The sequence below is a fragment of the Peromyscus leucopus genome, chromosome 22 (genome assembly GCF_004664715.2).
Source record: "Peromyscus leucopus breed LL Stock chromosome 22, UCI_PerLeu_2.1, whole genome shotgun sequence".
NCBI classification, from domain to species: Eukaryota; Metazoa; Chordata; class Mammalia; order Rodentia; family Cricetidae; genus Peromyscus; species Peromyscus leucopus.
Genome location: NC_051081.1, coordinates 13828458 through 13850051, shown reverse-complemented (window position 1 = coordinate 13850051; position 21594 = coordinate 13828458). Strand labels below are relative to the sequence as shown.

Sequence of the window (21594 nt, the reverse complement as noted above, 5' to 3'; positions counted from 1 at the left end):
CCGCCCCCCACCCCCCAAAAAAATCACAGGATTCCAAATTTTAAAAACAGCAAAAACATCCAAAGGGTTATGTATGAAATGCTGTCCTGCATCTTTCGGTCTCAAAGACAGTGGCTGCCCCTTCCCCACCCACTCCCATCTCCTGAAAGATTTCTGTGCCAAGATGAAAAGAGGCCCCAGGCCCTAGGGGCTCCGGGCTATGAGGAGCTGGTGGCAGCGGCAGCAGGGCGCCAGGGTGGGTGAGACATGACCGAGGTCCTGGTGGCACGGTCCAGTTCCCCAGCATCTCCTCCCACAGGCCAGCTTACTTCTTCAGGATGAACGACTGCATTCATATTCCTGACAAAGTCGCAGCATCTTCTGCTCTCCTCTTCTTTCTTGCTTTCTCCTCCAGATGTTCTTTGATGTTTGCGAGCCCCGCAAGATCAGCCTTGGCCTGCTCTGTCTTCCCAGTCAAGTGCACCTTCGTGGAGTGAGCTTTTGCTTTCTGCTTCTCGATTTCTCCGAGTTCTCTCCTTGAAAGCTCCTGTGGCCCATCCAGATACAGCTGTGTGACCTTCTCGGTTGTCTGTGCCAACTGGTCGGGGTCTCAGTGTCAACCAGTGCTTCCACAGCTTTCCGATTTTGCTGGCAGTTATCACCATCTTAACTCTCATCTGAGTCTAGAGACTTCTTCTCTTTTGGGGGGGGTCACAGAAACCCCATATCCACCTTCTATTCTCCTCCCCTCCCCCTCCTCCTCCTCTTTCTCCTTTCCCTTCTCCTTCTTTTCCTCTTCCTTCCCTCCTTTCCTCCTCCTCCTCCTCCCTCCTCCTCTTCTGTTTTTTTTTTTTTAATTCTTTGTGGATTTCAAGTTATGCACCCCGATTCTACTTATCTCCCCCATCCCTTTGCTTCTACCTCCTGCCCTTGAAAGCTCCCCCCAAAACAAAATTTAAAAGTACCTCCCCCCAAAACCCCTAAAAACCAAACCAAACCAAATAAACAGACAAACAAACAAACAAAAAAAACCCAAATAATAATTAAAAACAAAATCTCTGTATGGAAGCTGTAGTGTGGCCCGTGAAGTCACACAGTATACTCTTCAGTCCTTAAAGTGTACTTTACATGTAAGTGTTCCTCGGTCTGGTTTGAGGGCTCTGGCTTCTGCTGCACTATGGATACTGGGCTCCCACTAGAACTCCTCTTGGATATCCTGTTGTTGTCCTGTGTCATGGAGATCCTGTAGCTTTGGGTCTCAGGTTCAGCCTCTTCACATGCTCAGCAGTTCATATATGAGGTAGGTGTTCCGGTGAGTTAACTCAGCACTGGTTCTGGGCCTGGGTGTTAGCTGGGTTGGTCAGCCTACCAGCTTTCCCTCATTGTCATCACCCAGGCAAGCTCTCTAGCACTGCCCTGGCTAGCTCACCCAGTGCAGCAGACAGCAAGGAGAGGGGCCAGTTCTGCTCCCACACCCTGGAGTCCAGCTCCCCCTTACTCACACCACCAGGGCCAGCTCTACTGTTTTGCCAGGGGAGGTGCAGGGCTCACTCTCCAGAGTAAGAGTTGCTGGCTGCACTTCATGAGGGGCAGGGCCAGCTCTTCTGTTCTTATGCTCTCCTGCCTGACCACAGTGGTAAGGGGCCAGGGTTGGGTGGGGTGGGGTGCATATTTCTCTTACCCTTTCCATCCCATGGCATACCAGGGAAGGGGCAGGGGCAGCTTTCCTGCTCTCACATCTACAGACCCAGCTCACTTTTGCCTCCACCAACAAGGTCAGCTCTGGTGTGCTGCCCAGGTGAGGTGCCCCGCCTAATACACACACAACAGGGTCAGCTCTATTGTGCTCCCCAGGCTAGATGCAGGGCCTGCTCTCCCTCCTGCTGTTGCCACAACCTTATTCTTATTCCTCTTATTTATTGGCCTTCTGCTTCTCAGTCTGCAGCTGGGCATCGATCTCCTCAGGGCTTGCGTACTGCCTCACCAGCCTTTGTGGCCTCCCTTTCTACCTCCTGTTGTGGGATGTTTGTACACTCTGTGAAGATACATTGCTGAAATTGGTTTAATAAAGAGCTCAACAGCCAATAGCTAGGCAAGAGTTATAGGCGGGACTTCCGGGCAGGGAGAGAGGAAGTAGGGTGATGAATCTAGATGTGACAGATTCGCAGAATGAGTCAGACGCACAGAATGGGATAAAGGTAAAAGCCACGTGGTAGAATGTAGATTAAAGATATACATTAAGTTATAAGAGCTAGTTAAAAACAAGCCTAAGCTGAGGCCAAGCTTTAATAATTAATAATAAGTCTTGGTGTCATTATTTGGGAGCTGACTAGCAGGACACAGAAACAACCTCTTTTAGCGTCTCAGTTCTGGTGGCTGCAGTGGTGGCGGCACCTTGAACTGACACCAGAACTGAAAAATAAATGACTTTAATTTTTAAAATTACAGTAAAACAATTTTATTCCTGATTAAAAATTCCAGAAATTTTATAGTTCTTAAAAATTGCTCTGATATAGATTAAGGGGAGAAAGGAAAATGGGGAGGAGAAGAAGAAACAGAAATAGCATGGAAGGAATGAAAACTTTCATGCATTTTAAAACAAAAAAGAAACCAAAGCTCTAAACATTAAAGAAAACAAAATCTTGAAGTAATTTTTTTTTAAAAGGAGAATATATGTAGTTTTTTTCTTAAAATGAAAATTGTGTTAAAATAGCAGACAATACATATATGATTATGAACATGTGACATTTGGTTTTTAGGGCCCGTGTTTCCCCACTCAATTTAATATTTTCTAGTTTTATCCATTTACCTGAAAATTTATTTATTTATTTTTTTTACACAGTGGAGTATACTCCATTGTATATAGCCACTACATTTTTATTTAGATTCCATTCTTTTGAACAAGAGGATGCAGTTTTCTCTTAATGGGTTTCAACAAATCCCAGAAACCTGCACATTTTGTATCATATTTTAAATCTTAAGGAGAGGCAAACCGATGCTATCCTCACTAGTGCTGTCATGGAAATGTGAGGTGGGGCTGATTATCAAGGAAAGGTCCATCCCTAATGGGCTCCAAGGCTTCGAAGAGTTACTTAAGAATTTGTCTGTTGTAGACACACTTTAAAGTTAGAAAACTTACAGAGCTTTATCAAAAGTAAGTGAAGGTTAGCGTAAGGATGGAGACCGTGTTTCATCTGGTGCAGTCATGCTTGTTTAAGCACAAAACTTTTAAAACAAAATTCCTTCCTGATGAGTGAGAAAGTGCAAAATCTGCAACTTCTCTAATGGAACTCACTATTCACTGGGTCTGTCTTATTGAGCCTTTTTCTTTATTACTGTGTTTTATTCTAATTTCCCTTTCCTTTTCGAGTGTTATTTGCATATCTGTCACAATGCGAAAGTCTTTTCCCGAGGTAGAAATATGAAGACAGCTGAAAGTAATCACTGATAAAGATGTTGTCACACAAAAAATTCATTTTTATGACATTTTGGGAAAATTACACTCAAAGCCAGGCCGGCATGCATGCGTGATGCTGCTTGCTAATATCTGTCATGTAGACAAGCATCTTTTATCTCACTGAGCTTCCTTTTAACTGTTTGTGCGACTTCTATAATAATAATGTCTCCCCACCACCGAAGGTTGGAATAACAGTATATCCAATTCAGCTTTGTTTTAAGCATTTGTTAATAGTAGCTATTACTTGGTTCCTTTGTTAGGCCTTAACCATATTAAACTCTAAACCATGTATTTTTAAATGTAAAATGTGAGAAAATTTATTAAATATTAAATTAAATATGAACTTGTAACTTGAGAGAAGGGAAAAAGTATTTTTAAACTTTCAAAAGCAAGAGTTCAAATGGTAAAACTGACCCCCCCAAAGGCAGTATCACAAGGGTTTCCAACCTCTTGAGCCATTAAAAATAATCTAGGACATTCCAGTCAAGACCGAACAATACGATTTTGGGTTGTCAGGGGGATGAATGAGATAACCTAAATGCCCTTTCCATCTTTAAATGCTTTAAAATCTAAAGTTTCATGAAGACTTTTTATTTTCTTCTGTGAGTTTTGTTTCTTATTTATCAGATTACTTTGCTGACTGACATGTTTAAATTTCTGTCAGTCATTTATTCAGTAATAAGTCTAAAATACCCTTTAAATATAAATTAATCTTTGCCTTATTTTTGCAAGTGACTTGGCAGACTATTTGTGCCTCAGATGCAAAAACCTAAGGAAAATTAACTGCTCATCACAAAACCAAAATCTTGATACAACTTATTAATGGTTTGTCACTGGACTCAGTAGTACATTAAGTTCCATTCAATTTACACATTATCATCTTGCCATCTATTATTTGCATCATTCAGCATCATCTTCCTCATTTATCATTAGACTACAGGGTTGAGTTTTAGGCTAGGGTTATATAAAGTTATAATACCTTTTATATTCAGAAGGCTTGTTATTTATAAAAGAAATCTTAATACAAGAGTGGTCAAATAAGTAGGGCATAATATACAAGTAGGTTAGGACTTGTGGAAGTTTCAGAAAGGATAACACATATTTTCCAACTGTCTAATGCTTAACATCTATTACAACTCAGTTAAGTTTACTTATATTTCTATTATGCAGATGGATAAAATAATAAAGTAACAGTCTCTCCAAATTGAGACCAGAAGCAGTAGTGGGATTTTTATCTTGAATAGTTCATGGGCTATAATCTTTAAAATAATATAATATTTTCACTAATTCTTTGAGAATTTCATGAAATGCATTTTGATAATATTCACTTTCTATTCATACTCCCAATTCCTACAAGATCTATGCCCCACTTATCCATATCCACAGTCTCACAGCAATCTCTTTACACATTATTGTGACGTTCCCTTAGCCTTGAGGGCAGGTAAATGTATTGAATGGGGCCGGGCATCCAATGTCAAGATTTTTTCTGCATTTTGAGCAGTCGTGGCTTTCTGTAATGGTCTCCATCTGCTGGCAAAACACTTCTTTGATGAAGCGTGGCAGCTATAATTACATATGGGCACACGTATTCAGATGTCGTTATAAATTGTATTGTTTTGGGAAGTGGGAGTAGTTGGTTTTCCTTCAGGTTTCATGGCTTCTCCAAGCTCAGGTAGTTACCTAAGGTTATAGTACCAAGCATGAGTGTGCTCATTACATACATGCAATTTATTTGTAATTAGTGAAATTTACATGTGGTCCTTAATGGATTTTCCACACAGTCTTCGTGTTATTTGTCCTTCCTTCCTGCTTCCTGCTTCCTTTGTTGCCCCTGTTTCTCTACCAAGGAAACAGAGGAGAAAACTCCATCAAGTAGAAGAGACATATACCTTATTTTTATTTCACAGAGAATCTGGATTACATTGGCAGATCTATTCAAATAATAAAATCAAAATGCAGAAAACAATCTATGTAAATGATAAATAGTAACAGTTCAATTTTGAAAATTCAAATGCAGTAAGCATGATAAAATAATAAATTGTATGCTGTCAGTATAAGCAAATATAGACTTCAAATTAAATAATACCATATTGTGTAAATTATATGTTTTGAACTATTATATATTATGTAGTATGTGATAAACCTAAATCTGACTATTGAGGACCATATTTTCTTGCAAATCTTTTGCAGTCTCCTCTCTACTTAGACTTGTCAACAACATTATATAATTATTCATTAAGGCATTTCCAGCACACATTTTCTTGAAAAATTACTTTGGGAAACCAGGATTTTAAAAGTCTCCTTCAAAAATTTGTACCATTGGCAGCTTTTTTACATGTCGCATGTTTCACTGATCAAGGTCAGGATTGTCAACAAAGGGAAAATACAGGACAGTGTCTAGGTTTTTCAGACAGATTCACATGTTTAAAATTCCCTCAAACTGCCTATTAGGAATGCAGAATGAGTTGTGTTGGTTCATGAGTTCACTCACCTATTTTAATAATGTATGATCAACTAAAGCACATTGAAATTCCTATTATTTTCAACTCCTTAATTCAAAAACTCTTGTAATCCTAAGTTCATTAACCAGGATGCCCTGTAAGACCCAGTCCATATTTCAGGCCTCCCAAGTTCATAATATTTGTGAAACCTTATTTAAGAAAATTAATACAAAGTTACATGCAAAAATGCATGTCTTTAAAAATAAGATGTTAAGGATGCTGAATTATAATTGCATGCAAAATTCTTTCAGTACCAAAATATTACAAGTCAAGTGTTAAGTAAAAATAATTAATGATACATAAATCTCTTTGAATTGTCTACTGGCAATTTTCTATAGACTACTTTTAAAATATTCCTGGCTATATATTCTTTCTTTCTTTCTTTCTTTTTTTAAAGTTTTTTAGTTTTAATGATGATTCTTTTCTGCTCTTTTTTGCTATCTTTTCATTCTCTCTGATAATTTTAATATAGTAATTTCTATGAAAATAAGAGACAGAAATATACTTTGAGCATTGTTGATTAAAAATGCTTGTTTTTCCATTTTTGAGGTTTGGAATAGTTTCAAGTCTCCCAACACATTACAGCAAAGTCCTGTAGGATTATTGCTAAATTTGAAAATGGCTATCAATGTGCTCTTTCCCATAAACTGTTATATTTCTGCTCACACTCTATAATACCTACAGTTCTGCACTTAAAACTGAATTCCAATAAATACTGTCTGAAATAATATCTGTAGAGGGCTGAATTGTTTTCTGCACACATGTCCAAGTCCTGACTTGTAGTGTAAGTATGTATTTACTTGGAGATAAAAGAGAATGAATGTAATCTGTTACCCTGAGATCATGCTGGGGTAGTGTAGGTGCTAAATTCAATAGCAAGTGATAGGCTTTGTGTTTTCATTGTTCACCAAAGGCCAACATATTAGAGGTCTGACCCCCATCTTGAAACCACTGTGGTGTAGTGAAAACTTTGAAAGGCAAGAAATAATGTGGAGTCTTCAAAACACTAGGAGCATTCCATCAAGAGGGTTGTGGGACCCATGTTGCTTTTTTTCTTTTCACCCACTAGCCATGAGTTACATAGACTTGCTTCATTATTATGTCTTCTGGCACCTTACTAAAGGTGAAAAACAGGACCAGTGGATCATGGATCACTATTTCCAAAACTATAAACCAATGTAAATTTTTATCTTAATATCTCAACTATCTCAAGTGTATTTTATAGTGACAAAAAGATAGTTAATCAAATACCAACTTTATGGAAGAAAGAAAGGGGAATTTGAACATAGCAATGAACAAGAAACAGGTAGAGGAAAGAAAGCCATGTGGAGGCAGAGACAGAGATGTATAGCCAAGAATTCTGGAAAGAGACTAGAAATCTGACAATACACAATTCTCACCAACTATACGTAATGATTTTTAGTTTGTATTCATAATTTGGTCTGGGAATGCAGAGTCTTTGAAGGAAAGAAGAGATTAGAAAGAGATGTTTTACTCTCATGATTTAGATAGTGTGTCATCCTGGTGGACCTTGACTTTAGAAATCCAGCATCCAAAACCATGAGAGAAAAATACATCTGATTTAAGTACCTAGCAGCAGAAATTGTTTTTGACAACTCTCGGAATCCTGCTCCCACACATATGAGTTTTAAAATCAACTGCAGTTTAAAAATATTCCTGCAAATCCCTTGCTAGTTTCCACTCAATATATGGAACCTAATCCTTATGTCCCCTACTTTGAACATGAGCCTCTCTTAACATTCACGTCTGATGATTAGAACTAAGGAAAGGAGACACCATCAGAGTCTTCCTCCTTTCTCTCTTTGATTATTTTCTCTAGATTAAATAAAGACACTCAGGAAATTCTGTGAAGAGGTCCATGTAATGAAAACCAGAGGGCTCCTGCAAACAGTTGTCAGACTGAGCCATTGTGGATATACTTCCTACCCCTTAGTAAGTCCTGAATTGATGACTGATCAGACACCAAAGCTAGATGAGAGCTGTCCCTGGACACCACAGTATTCACAGCCTAGGTGAAATAAGTGAGTTCCACTAAATTTTGGAGACTACACCAGGCACCAATATATAACTAGCTGAGTATATTTAGATACAAAAGCAATTTTCAGTTTTCTTATCCCAATAACAAGTCAATGCAACATTCAGTTTTATAGGCAAGTAATTCATCTTTCATAGACATGTTTCTGGTTTTACCTACTTTATTTTTTGGTTACTTTTACTTTTTGTATTTTAATGTCATTACTTCATTTCTCTTTCCTTTCCTCCCTCCTGTATATCTCTCCTTGCTCTAGGCCAACTTCATGGCCTTTGTTCAATATTAACTATTGTTCATGCATATATGTATATGTAAATATGTATATATTCCTAAATGCAGCCTGCTCAGTCTGTATGTTACTTGTCTGTAAGTTTTCAGGGCTGGCCATTCGGTATTGAGTAAACACTTGGTGTGTTTGTCCCAGGGGATGGCCTTTTCTCCCATTCTCAGCATTCCTTAGTTGACCTAAGTTCCTTGTGCAGGATTGGGGCCCCATGGGCTTTTTTTAATCATGTCTTCAAAATAATAACAAGAATGTTTGTAACTTAATACTCTGTTTTATTAACTTTTTCCAGGTGGGACACATACAAGCACTCACTCATGTAAGTCTTTTTCATAAATGGAACATCCTGGAAGGTACATGTATAACCAACCTGCTACTAATTACAGAAATATGTGCCATAGAGTGAAAACCACACAGGTTGATTTTTCCAAACGCAATCCAAATATGTTACTGACTCAATTATACCTTAATTGATCTATAAGACACATATTACCACTCCAAAGCTACCAGAGTATAATGGAGTGTAAAAGTGGAATAAAACAAAAATCTTGCTTATGCTTAAAATACTTTATCTTATAAATTTTATAATAACATAAAATAAGGCAAACAAATTACAAACAAATTACTGAGTATTCTTCTGGAAGTGGGAAAGAAAGACTTCAAATGAATCTTTGCAAAGCTCAGGTTTCCCTAGCTCAGGAGCAAATGTGCTTCTTATCCCTGGGCACATTGAGTTAAAAATCATATATATTACCTTGTGTATTTTATTTATTGCTTAAGGGCCTAAGCCTTCTGGATATCAGTATGACACCACCTCCATAATTTCTACAAAAAAGAAAGCACCCAACTTAACTAAAATTCCAAATGAACAACCAACAGTGTTTTAAAGACATTATGGGAAATTTTGATTCTTATAAAAAAATAACCATGATAGAAATGATCATGACAACAATTTGTTAAGATCCATTTGCTTTCAATTGTTTTCTGGTGAATGATGAAGCATAGGAAAGAAGCCCCACCTGGCGCCTCACACTTGTGAGATAGGATCAAGAGTTGCCCATTGCCCTCTTTTCCTTGCTGCCCTCATTAACGTGTCCACGATGGAAGATTTTTAGAGTCTGGGAAAAGTATATTTAAGAAAAAAGAAGAAGTTAAATGGTCTCTTTTAATTTTTCATTAGGCAGAACAAAGAATATATAAAACAAGCATTTTCTAAAGCACACATTAATATTATATATGTATATAATATTAATTAAATTAAATATATGTATTTATGTAAAAAGAAATGTTAAAATAAGTCAGTTGACCAATTTACATTTTAGCAAACTGCTTAGAGATTTTTATTCTCACAACACAACAGAAAAGTTAAGTGGAAAATTGAAAAGTCACTTTTCATTGCCATTGATAAATGAAGTTACAGGACAACCTGAACTGTCTAGAGAATACAGGATAATCACATCACTGGAAACAGAAGCCATGAAGTCATCATCTATGGGAAACATCAAAATGGCGGTTGATGAGGTTCTGGAGGCTGAGTGTAAACTGACTTCATAGCTATTGTATTCAAGATTTCTTTTTACTTGGGTGGAGGGGTCTATATTTAACTGAATTTTCCTTTTAAGGTTCCTCTGAGGTTTCACTGAAATCCCTTTATCGTTCTAATAATAGAAGAAGAATCCATACTGAAGTATCTCCATTAGAAGAATATTCAAAAGCAGGGCAGTGACTCATATCTGTAATCCCAGCATCTGAGAAACTGAGGCAAGTGGATCACTGACTATGCAGAGAGGCCAGCCTGGGCTACACAGTGAGCTATAGAGCAACCTGGGCTGCACAGTGAAGTCCTGCCTCAAAAACAGCAAAGGACAATGAACAAAACAGAATCAGTGAGAGAGGAGAGATATAGACTCAGAGAGAAGGAGGCCAAAACAGAGAGAGACAGAAGTGAGAGGCAGAGATGGAGAGAGTCCTGCTAAAACATAGCAGAGAATTCAGTGCACGTGCTTGTCTCAGGGAGATTCCTTTGCTAGAGGACTGGATGACATGAAAGTAACATTTGGAAAACTGGAGAATTCTTTGTCTTACAATCTCACTCAGGGGACAAGACAGAGGGCTAAGTTACTCTGCTTATTAAAATCATGAAGATTCAGTCATAATATCATAGAATATTTTTTCTTTCTCACACCATGCCATCAGTTTCACAGGGTAATGGCAAAGTAACAGTGAGTCTCAATTAAGAACCTGCACTACAAAGTGCAGGTTCTGTGTTGCAAGGAGTTTCTAAGGAAGCTCAAAGAAAACAGGGGCGACAAAAACACAGGTATTGGAAAGTACAGAGCTTAACACCTGCGGTTACAGTGAACAGCGAGTATAGCCTGATGTTTTGACTTAACAGTAGGAGTCCACCCTAAAGACCTTACACACAAGTTTCCAGTACGTAACACTTCATGTTCTACTTTCAACAAAAGCAAAACACTAAAACCTTTCAAAAGACAGGATAAACACCAAAATACGCAAAGAAAAAGCAAGCAATTGAACAGGACTTGCCTGCACCAGAAATTATGGGAATTATTACGCAGAAATTTTAATACAATGCAGAGTCATACACCAATGTAGCTGGTGAAAAAGGTTCACAAAATGCAGAGCTAGACTGAGAATGTGAGCAGAGACATGGCAATTAAGAAAGAAGTAGAAAAGCCAGCCTACAAATAAGCAGTAACACAAATGAACAGGCTCAGCAGTGAACTAGACACAGCTAAGAAAAATCAGTGACGTTGAATACATCTGAGGATAGATGTCCAAATCTGAAACACAAAAAGATAACTAAAGAAAACCGAGGGTGGTGGGGGGGAACACATGAATTGTGAAGCAATTATACTTATAACATATACATGACAGAAATATTAAATAAAAGAGAAAACCTGGGATGGAAATAAATATGTGAAGGAAGTCAGTTTCCCTGAAGATGACAGTGTAATGGCCCTTGTGGGATGCCAGGGAGTTAAGCAGGGTTGGGGTGGGGTGGGTATGAATTAGGGAGGAGTAGAAACTCATAGCGTGGTGTTTCACAGTGTGTTCACAAGAAACAGCAACAATAGTATACTCAACATCTCACCAACTCAGACAAACTGATTTTGCATGGATTTCATACAAAATCCTAAAATCTTGAAGATATAGATGTGTTTAATCTGTTTGAAACACTATAGAATATACTTAAATGTTACATGGTCTCCAGCTGATATGTACATTATGAATCATTAAAACTAAACTTAAATGAAAAAAATCAAAGTTCTATGACCACCAAAGAAAGGCCATGTGAGAAGCCAACAAGAACATGGCCATTTCTGAGCCCAGGAGAAAGGAAAGGGCGGGGGGGTGGGGGAGCTGCCAGCACATTGACTGTGGGCTTCAAGCCTCCAGAGCTCTGAGAACATGAATTTCTGTTGTCACATGACAGGAATGCATAACAGTTGTAGGAAAATTTGTAGTTTAAGTCTATGCGTTTGAAGATACAAAAAATCCAAAATAAAGAAAATTGAACATTACATACTAAAAATCTAGAGAAAGCATTAAAAATCTATAGAAATCAGAGGATAGTAAGCACTATCATATAGGAATAGATGAAATATGTAAACAAGGAGACAGGAGAAAATTAAATGTGACATTATTCTTTAAAGATTATGATCCTGTGGGCTCATCTCTATACAATCTTACCAATTTTTAAGAGATACAAGTTACTATTATCAGAAATTAAAATGTCATATTACTTTTGATCCTGTGGTTATTAAAGGAATAACAAGGAGAGTATTAAGAGAAACTAATGTTGATAAATCTGGCAACATGTATGACATGAAAAAATATTTAAAAACACAAGATATCAGTACTTATAACACCTACACCTAAGGCTTGGGAACATCATAGAAGATGGGGCATGAAGATTGTAAGAGCTAGAGGACCAGGGCTCCTGATGCAAGATAGTATATTCTTTATATGACATGGAGGCTGTGTTGAAATCTCAACAAATTGGTCGCCTGTCAAGATCTGCAATATGACACCACCACCAGGCATAATAATGAGATGGAGGATATTTCACAATGTCTCACCCATAGCTAAAGAGCTATTGGCAATTAATGAGTACTGAGAGAGGGCAGGGAGACTCAGGCTTTATATATATATATATATAAATATTGTCAAGAGGAGGTCAGCTCTTTCCAGCTTTCTATGTAGGTTAAGCTCAATGCAAATAAAGTTTGTAACATTATTTTGTACTTACTGGAATAATAATTACAAAGTTTCTGTGGAAGCCTCAGTACTCAGAATAGCAAATGCAGTATCAGAAATGAACATTAAACTGGAATGCCTAACTTCAAGACTTATTAGAAAACTACAGATAGCTAATTTTAAATTTTCTGAGAATTGCTCTCTAAATCTGTGCTATGAAATACACGTATGAAGATATTAAACATGTAGGTCCTCACACATAATATTTCTTTTACCTCTCTCCCTCTCCCCCCTTTCTCTCTCCCTCTCTCCATATTGTAGTCTGTTTAGGGTTCCTGAAGAAATAAAACATGATGATAGTAGACTTACTAGAAAAATGTTATTGTTCAAAGAGATCTGAGAGTACTCAGAATTGAAAAATGACTTGTAATGTTGGATATCAACATTAAAAAGCACTGTCAACCTCAGAAAATAAGTACCTTGGAATTACAAAACAAACCAACCAAGAGAAAACTACTTTAAAAAAGAAACATGACCTGGTGACCACCTTAAAAAAATGGAAAACATTAAATTTATAATTTTTTAGTTCCTAAAAAACACTATAATTATTGGGATGATCTGTCAAATGTTTTGAATGCTTTTATTAAGACTTTTGTGGTCAAAATCTTGAAGTACTATAATTAAAAATAGGCAGCTATTTTTCTGTTGCTAACAGGGTATTTATTGGATGACCTCTGTTACTTGAAAAGAAATACGTGAGTGCTACCGACCAAAAGTCATTTAAAATCTTTATTAACTACAACAATAGAACATAATTCTTATTATTCTAAAAAGACTTGAGTTAAATGAGAAGATGCTGCAAATAACACAGCACCATAGGTGTATTATTCATTTTTCTTCTGTCTCATTTTAGTGTCTTCAAAAGACAGAAATTCAATACTTAAGCAAAAAGAAATTTGTCGATTTTAAAGATGAGTTTGAACAGATTCTGATGGTGACAATGTAAGCCTTCAAGCATCATAAAGGGTAATGAGATTGCAATCGATAGAAATGTAGTCCTTACAGTCTTATTTAATTAGCTATCCTTATTTCCAATATACTCATTGCACTTGTATAATCATGACAACAATAGTTCAGAAAATACCTTTTAAATGACTTCTGGCTCCCAATCCAACCATAATATTGACACATATTGTTCTGATCATCTGAGTCAGTTCTTGACCAGGTAGGTTACAAGCCCATCATATGTAACAAAATGTAGACTGATTCCTGTTCTAAATTATAGTTAAACCAGGAGTATGGTCTATGTAAGGATGATGTAGAGCTAAAGGTATCCCCTACATGCTTTGAGTGACTGAGAGCAATCTATATGAAGTTCCTAGAAAGAACATCATAAAAATAAGAGTGACCAAAACCACAAAATACAGATGTATATTATCTCAGATTCTTTTGTAAACTTGTGAAGTCTTTTATTTAAATTGTGTCAATTCTTTCAATCAGATCATTTATCACATTTATCTCAGAATGAATTTTTTAAAATAGCTTAACTGTAATCTCTTTAAGTAAAGGCAGTGCCAGGAGATATTTGTAGCTGAAAGATTTCTTTTGCTTGCCTGGCACCAGGGTCCTTCAGCCACTTATAAAATTCCTGTGTCTTGCCTGGTCCTGCAACTGCTCAGACCCAAGTAAACACACAGACTATATTATTTACAAATGATATGGCCTAATGGCTCAGGCTTCTCACTAGTTAGTTCTTATATTTTAAATTAACCTATTTCTGCAAATCTATAGTTTACCATGTGGCTTGTGGCTCACTGGTACCTTTACATCTTGTCTCTCATGGCAGCGTCTCCTTTGCTTTGTCTTCTTCCTTCCTCTCTCTCTCTTTAGAATGTCCTGCCTAACTTTATTCTGCCTCACCATTGGCCAAACAGCTTTGTTTATCAACCAATCAGAGCAACATTTTTTTTCACAGAATACAGAATGACCTCACCCATCAGGTATTAATCTCTACATCTCGTTTCATTTGTTTCCCTATCTTTATTGAATATGTGGATACACCAAAACACCATTCCCCCAAATTATTCAGTGAATTTTACTTTATAGGAGTAATTGTGAATGCTAGGTAAAATTCAGAGTGCCTGTGTTTGTCCATATTATAACTAATTTAAAAACAGGATTAAGAAAGTGTGCTATCATATACTCACAAATGTTGGCCCAACAATCAAATATGAAAAAAAACAGATGATAAAAGTCTAACTGGGTCATTTTCTGCATAAAGTCCTTGATGGCAGCTAATTTTTGAATGCACTTTAAATACATTAACTTTGATTAGAAGATGTTATATTGGTGCTCCTCTTTTTCTGTAGGCCTCTGTGATTATCATCTACTTTACTCATGCTTAAGAAAATTACTTGTCCTCATATCTTTTTCCCAGTTCTGAACACAAGCAGATACTCCCTGGCAACCCACAAACTACTCTAGTCAGAGAAGTAGGTAGGCTGACTACAGATCTTCACTTCTTCCTCTGCACCTCTAGTCTCATCCTCAGCTGTACAGCAAAAACACCTGCAGCAGCCTCATCCCCATCCTAATCACCCATCTCCAGTGGATGATACAGATCTTCCCCTCCTAACCTCCTACCACCACTCACTGCTTTATCCCACCCCTCAAATGCAACAGGCACTCCCTGGCCCACAAGCCAGTCTGATCAGGGAAGCAAGTAGGCTCATACCAGATCTTCACCTCTTCTTCCATTCCTCCAAGGTCAATCTCCCAGTCTCAGTAGCAAACTTTCTGATGTGGCCTCTGCTTATGCTCTGCACGAGTTCTCAGGAGACTAAGCAGATCATGGTGGGAAAACCTGATTTCCTCCCTCCATCTAGACTCTCTCAGTGCCCCCTCCTAGACCATCTTCATTTCTAAGTGTCATGTCATTTCCCAACGCCTAGAAATATATTTTATCTAGAATCCCGATGGCCATGCCTACATCTATCAAAATCCCAGAAGAATTACCTACCAGGAAACACAGTCACCACAATCTCCTAAGAATTAAAAGGCAAAACACCCACTTAAAAAAACAGGATCCAGATATCAGGACCTAGAATTATATTTTTCCCAATCCCAGTTGCCTAGATGCCAGCATAAAAGTACAATCAATAACAACCATGATGATATTTCTCCACTAGAGCCAAGCAACCCAAACACAGCAAGCCCTGAGTATTGCAGCCCAGTGGGAGAACAAGTCAAATACCTTAAAACAGCCTTTACAAATATGATAGAGATCCTCAAAGTGGAAATGAGTAATCTCTTAAAAAATCTATGGAAACACAAACAAGCAATGGAAGAAAATGAATAAAACCATTCAAGCCCCCAAAATGGAAAAAAGAATCAATAATAATAATAAAAACACATGAGGAAAATCTGTAAATGAAAAATTCAGGAACTCAAAGAAGAACCTCTGAGGCAAGCCTCACCAATAGAATCCAAGAGATGGAAGAGAGGATCTCAGACACTAGAGACTTGACAGAAGAAATGGATATATTCGTCACATAAAATGTTAAATTTAAAAAAACCAGGCACAAAACATCTAAGAAATCTGTGTCAAATCTAAGAATAATAAGAATAGAGGAAGGAGAATAAATGCAGGTCAAAGGCACAGAAAGTATTTTCAACAAAATCATAGAAGAATATTTCCCTAACCTAAAGAAGGAGATGTCTATCAAAGTACAAGAAGCATACAGAACACCAAATAAACAAGATGAGAAATCAAAGTCCCCCTGACACACAATATTCAAAATGCAAATGCACAGAACAAAGAAATAATGGTAAAAGATGCCAGGGGAAAAGGCCAAGTAACATAAAGGCAGAACTATTAGAGTGACAACTGACTTTTTGATAAAACACTAAAAACCAGAAGGGCCTGAACATATGTTTGACAGGCTCTAAGAGACCAGGGCTACCAACTCAGACTGCTACACCCTGTAAAACTATCTGTTACAATAAATGGAGAAAATAAGAAATTCCATGACAAAACCAGATTTAAGTAATATCTATCTACAAAGCAGCCCTACAGAAGCCACTACAAGAAAACCCCCAACTTATGAAGGTTAACAACAATGAAAAAAAATGCAGGAATAAATAATCTAAGTCCAACAAATCGAAGAGGGGGATAACACACCCACACCCCCCCCACACACACACCAACAAAACAACAGGAATCAACAAACACTGCTCACTGATTGACATCTTTCAGTCTCAGTGTTCTCAATACTCCAATAAAAAAACAATGGCCAACAAAATGGATTATAAAACAAGATCTATCCTTCTACTGCATAAAAGAAACCTGATAGTCTTTCAGGGTAAAAGGATGGAAAATGATATTCCAAGAAAGTGGACCTAAGAAGCAAGCTGGCATAGCAATTTCAATATCTTATAAAACATACTTCAAATCAAAACTAATAGCAAGAGATAAGGAAGAATACTACACATTTGTCACAGGGAAAATTCACCACAACGACATTACAAATATTAACATTATGCACCAAACACAAGTTCACAAAAAAATACTATTACAGCTTAAATCACATATTGACCCTCAAACACTGATATTGGGATACGTCAATACTTCATTCTCAAAAATAGACAAGCCATCCAGACAAAAACTAAACAGAGAAATGCATGAGCTGTCTGACATCATAAACCAAATGGATCTAACAGATATTTACAGAACATTTCATCCAAACACAGGGGAATGTATCTTCTTCTCAGCACCCCATAGAACTTTCTCCAAAACTGAGCATACACATCACAGCAAGTCTCAACAGATTGAGATTCAAGAAAATTGAAATAACACCCAGCATCTTGACACAGTATGCATTAAAGCTTATATCAGCAACAACAGAAACAACCCATGGAAACTGAACAACTCCCTACTTAATGAAAAACAGTCAAGACAGAAATTAAGGAAAAAATGAAAGACTTTCTAGAATCGAATAGAAATGAGTGCACACCATACCCAAACTTATGGGACAAAATGAAGGTGGTTCTAAGAAGTAAGTTAACAGCACTAAGTGTCTACACAAAAAATTAGAGAGATCTCATACTAGTAACTTAACAGCATACTTGATAGCTCTAGAACAAAAAGAAGTCACATTTAAAAAGAGTAGACAGGAGGAACAGTGGTTGGGGGTAGGCTTGGTGGGCACTGGGGGAGTGTTGGCAGTCTGCAGATAGGGGGCTAACCTGAGGTTTTAGTTGCCAGCTTGGTCTCAGGTGGATCATGATCTTCCATAACCAGGCAAGGCTCCTAGCAGTGGGACTGGGACATAAATCCAGACATAAAGCCTTTAATCTGTGTAGTCTGAAAGTTTCTCCTGTACCACCAAGCTCCTGGAGTCCCACAACCCACTTATAAAATAATCATTCAGAAGCTTATATTAATTATAACTGCTAGACCATAAGCTCAGGCATTTTACTGACTAACTCTTACACTTAAATTAATCCATAATTCTTATCTATGTTTAGCCATGTGGCTTGGTACCTTTTCTCAGTTAGACATTCTTTTCTTGCCTCCTCTGCATCTAGCTGGCGACTCCTGACTCAGCTCTTCCTCTTCCCAGAATTTCCCTTGCCTGCTTATCTCACCTATACTTCCTGTCTGGCTACTGGCCAATCAGCGTTTTATTTATCAACCAATCAGAGCAACTCACATTCACAGCATACAGAAAGACATCCCATAGCAAATCTATAATCTGCCCTGCCTGCAAGATGTGCTGGGATAATGGTGCTAAACTTTGGTGGTGGCCAACCAAATGTCTGGTTCAACCTGACGCCCATGCCAGGAGAGGTAGCTGATACCTGATGCTGCCTAGGGGACCAGGAACCAGAGGCAGGACAGCCCAGAGACCCAGGATATAACCAAACACAACTGTCAAAAAATGTCAATGAAAAGATTCCTAATGGTATTCTAGGTATTCTGCTGTACTCAAGAATGGAGACTCACTCAGTTGTCATCAGAAAGGGATCATCCAGCAACTGATGGGAGCAGATGCAGAGACCCACAGCCAAACAAAAGCCAGAGCCAAGGGAAGCTAGCACAAGAAGGGAAGGAAGAATGGTTTGTTAGAGCTAGAGGTTCAGAGAATATCATGAGAACATAGCTCACAGAATTATTTAAGCATGGCTCATAGGAATCACAGAGACTGAAGAAAAAACATGGACCCTGTATGGGTCTGAGGTAGGTCCTCTGCATATACCTTAATGGTTGTGTAGTTTCATGTTCCTGTGGGACTCCCAGTAGTGGGAGAAGAAGGTGTCTCTGACTCTTTTGCCTGGACTTGGGATACTTTTCCTCCTATGGGGTAGCATCTTCCAGATTGATATTTGTGATTTGTACTGAGCCTTATTGTAACCTGTTAGGCCATGTTTGTTTGATATCCCTGGGAGGTATGCTGTTTGTTTTGCATGGTAATGGAGGAGTAGATCTTGGGGAGAGGGAGGGTAGGTAAAAGGACTAGAAAGAGTAAAGTGAGGGGAAATTGTAGTCAGGATGTAATGTAAAAGGGCAGAATAAAAGAAAAAAATAAATAAAGAGTAGATTGCCAGAAATGAACTAAGAGCTGAAATCAATAAAATAGAAACAAAATACAAAGAATCTATGAAAAGAGCTGGTTCTTTGAGCAAATCAATAAGATTGAAAAGCTTTATCCAAAGTAAATATAAATGGGAGGTCAAATATCAAAATTAACAAAATTAGAATTGAAAATTATGATATAAAACAGACACCAAAGAAATCCTGAGAATCATAGGGATATACATTAAGAACTGTCTTCCACCAAATAGGAACATCTCAAAAAAAATGAATAGTTTTCTCTACGCACACCACATGTCAAAGTTAAATATGTATGAATGAGCAATTTAAAGAGAACTAAAATCCCTAGTGAAGTAGAAGCAGTAATTAAAAGTCTCATAACCAAAAAATAGCCCAGTGCAGATCCTTTAAGCTCAGAATTCTACCAGACCTTCAACAAAGAATTAGTGCCCATACTCCAATCACCAAACAAAATAGAAACAGAAGAAACATTGCCCTATATGTTTTATGAGACCACAGTTACCCAGATACCCATACCACATAAAGATCCAACAAGAAAGAGAATTGCAGACCAGTTTTATTGATGAAACATAGTTGAAAAAAAATACTCAATAAAATACTTGATAACAGAATCCATGAACACATCAAAAATATCACAAACCATGATCAAGTAGGCTTGATCACAGAGATGCAAGAATGCTTCAATATATGTAAATTGATAAATGTAATCTTCCATATAAACAAACTGAAAGAAAAAAGACAAATGCTTATTTTATTTGTTTGTTTGTTTTTGTTTTTGTTTTTCGAGACAGGGTTTCTCTGTGTAGCTTTGTGCCTTTCCTGGAACTCACTTGGTAGCCCAGGCTGACCTCAAACTCACAGAGATTCTCTTGCCTCTGCCTCCCGAGTGCTGGGATTAAAGGCGTGCGCCACCACCGCCCGGCGACAAATGCTTATCTTAATAGATGAAGAAAAGTCCTTTGACTAAATCCAATACCCCTTCATGATTAAAGTCTTAAATAGAGCAGTGATACAAGGGACATGTTTTTAACACATTAAATGCTGTTTACAACAAGACCATAGACAATATTAAAAAGAGAGAGACTCAAAGCAATTCCACTGAAATCAGGAAGATGACAAGGTTAAGACATTACAAGACAAGATACTGTCTCCATACCTATTCAATATAATACTTAAAGACTGAGCTACAGAAATAAGATAACTGAAGAAGATCAAGGAATATCAACTGAAAAGGATGAAGTCAAAGTATGTTTACTTGCAGATGATATGATAGTATAAACAAGTGACCCTAACAATTCCATAGGGAAATGTCTATAGCTGATAAACACTTTCATCAAAGTTGCTTGATACAAAGTTAACTCACAAAATTCAGTGGTACTCCTATATATAAATGACAAATTATCTGAGAAGAAATCAGGGAAATAAGACCTTTCAGAATCACCTCAAATATCTTAGGGTAACTCTTAGCAAGCAAATTAAAGGCTCATATGAAAAAACTTCAAGATCTTGAAGGAAGAAATTGACAAATGTATCAGGAGATTAAAAGATCTCCCATGTTTACAGAGCAGTAGGAGTAATATAATAAAAATGGCCATCCTACCCAAAGCAATCTACAAATTCAATCCAAATCAAAATTCCAACACAATTCTTTTATATCTTGAAAAGGCAATTTCAGTTCCATATGGAAAAACAGTAAACCAAGGACAGCTAAAAAGAGTTCTGAATACTAAAACAAATGTTAGAGTCATCCCTATGACTAATTTCAATTTGTTCTATAGAACTATAGTAACAAAAACAGCATGGTATTTGCACAAAACCAGAAAAATTAATCAATATAATAAAATTGAGCCCTAAACATGAGCCCTTGTATCTATGGACAAAAGACTTTTAATAAAAAAGATAGAAATACACACTGGAAATAACAAATCATATTCAACAAATAGTGTTGGTCAAACTAGATGGCTACATATAGATGAATCCATATAGAACCACACTTATCACCCTGTACAAAACTCAACTCCAAAGAGAATAATGACCTCAACATAAAACCAAATGCACTGAATCTGATGGAAGAAAAAGTGTGGGATATCTTTGAACTCATTGCACAGGAAAAAGACTTTCTTAACAGAACACTATTAGCACAAACACTAAGATCAACAATTAATAAACAGGAACTCATGACACTGAAAAACTTATGCATGCCAAAATACACAGTCATTTGGACCAGTTGGTGGTCTATAAATGGGAAAATATTTTTAGCAATGTTATATCCAATAGAGATCTAATAAAGGCCCAAGGCCAGCCTGGGCTACCAAGTGAGTTCCAGGAAAGGTGAAAAGCTATACAGAGAAACCCTGTCTTGTAAAAAACTAAAAAAAAAAAAAAACAAAACCTTAAAAAAAATTCAAAATACTAGCTATCAAGATAGCAAATAATCCTACTAAAAATGGGGTAGATATCTGAACAGAAAATTCTCAAAAGAGGAAA

The 21594-nt window shown here is 37.2% G+C and overlaps 1 pseudogene; it reads right to left on the bottom strand.

Annotated features, from left to right (window-relative positions):
* Positions 1 to 304: 304 nt before the first annotated feature.
* On the bottom strand, positions 305 to 2028 carry LOC114709385 (annotated as a pseudogene).
* Positions 2029 to 21594: the final 19566 nt, after the last annotated feature.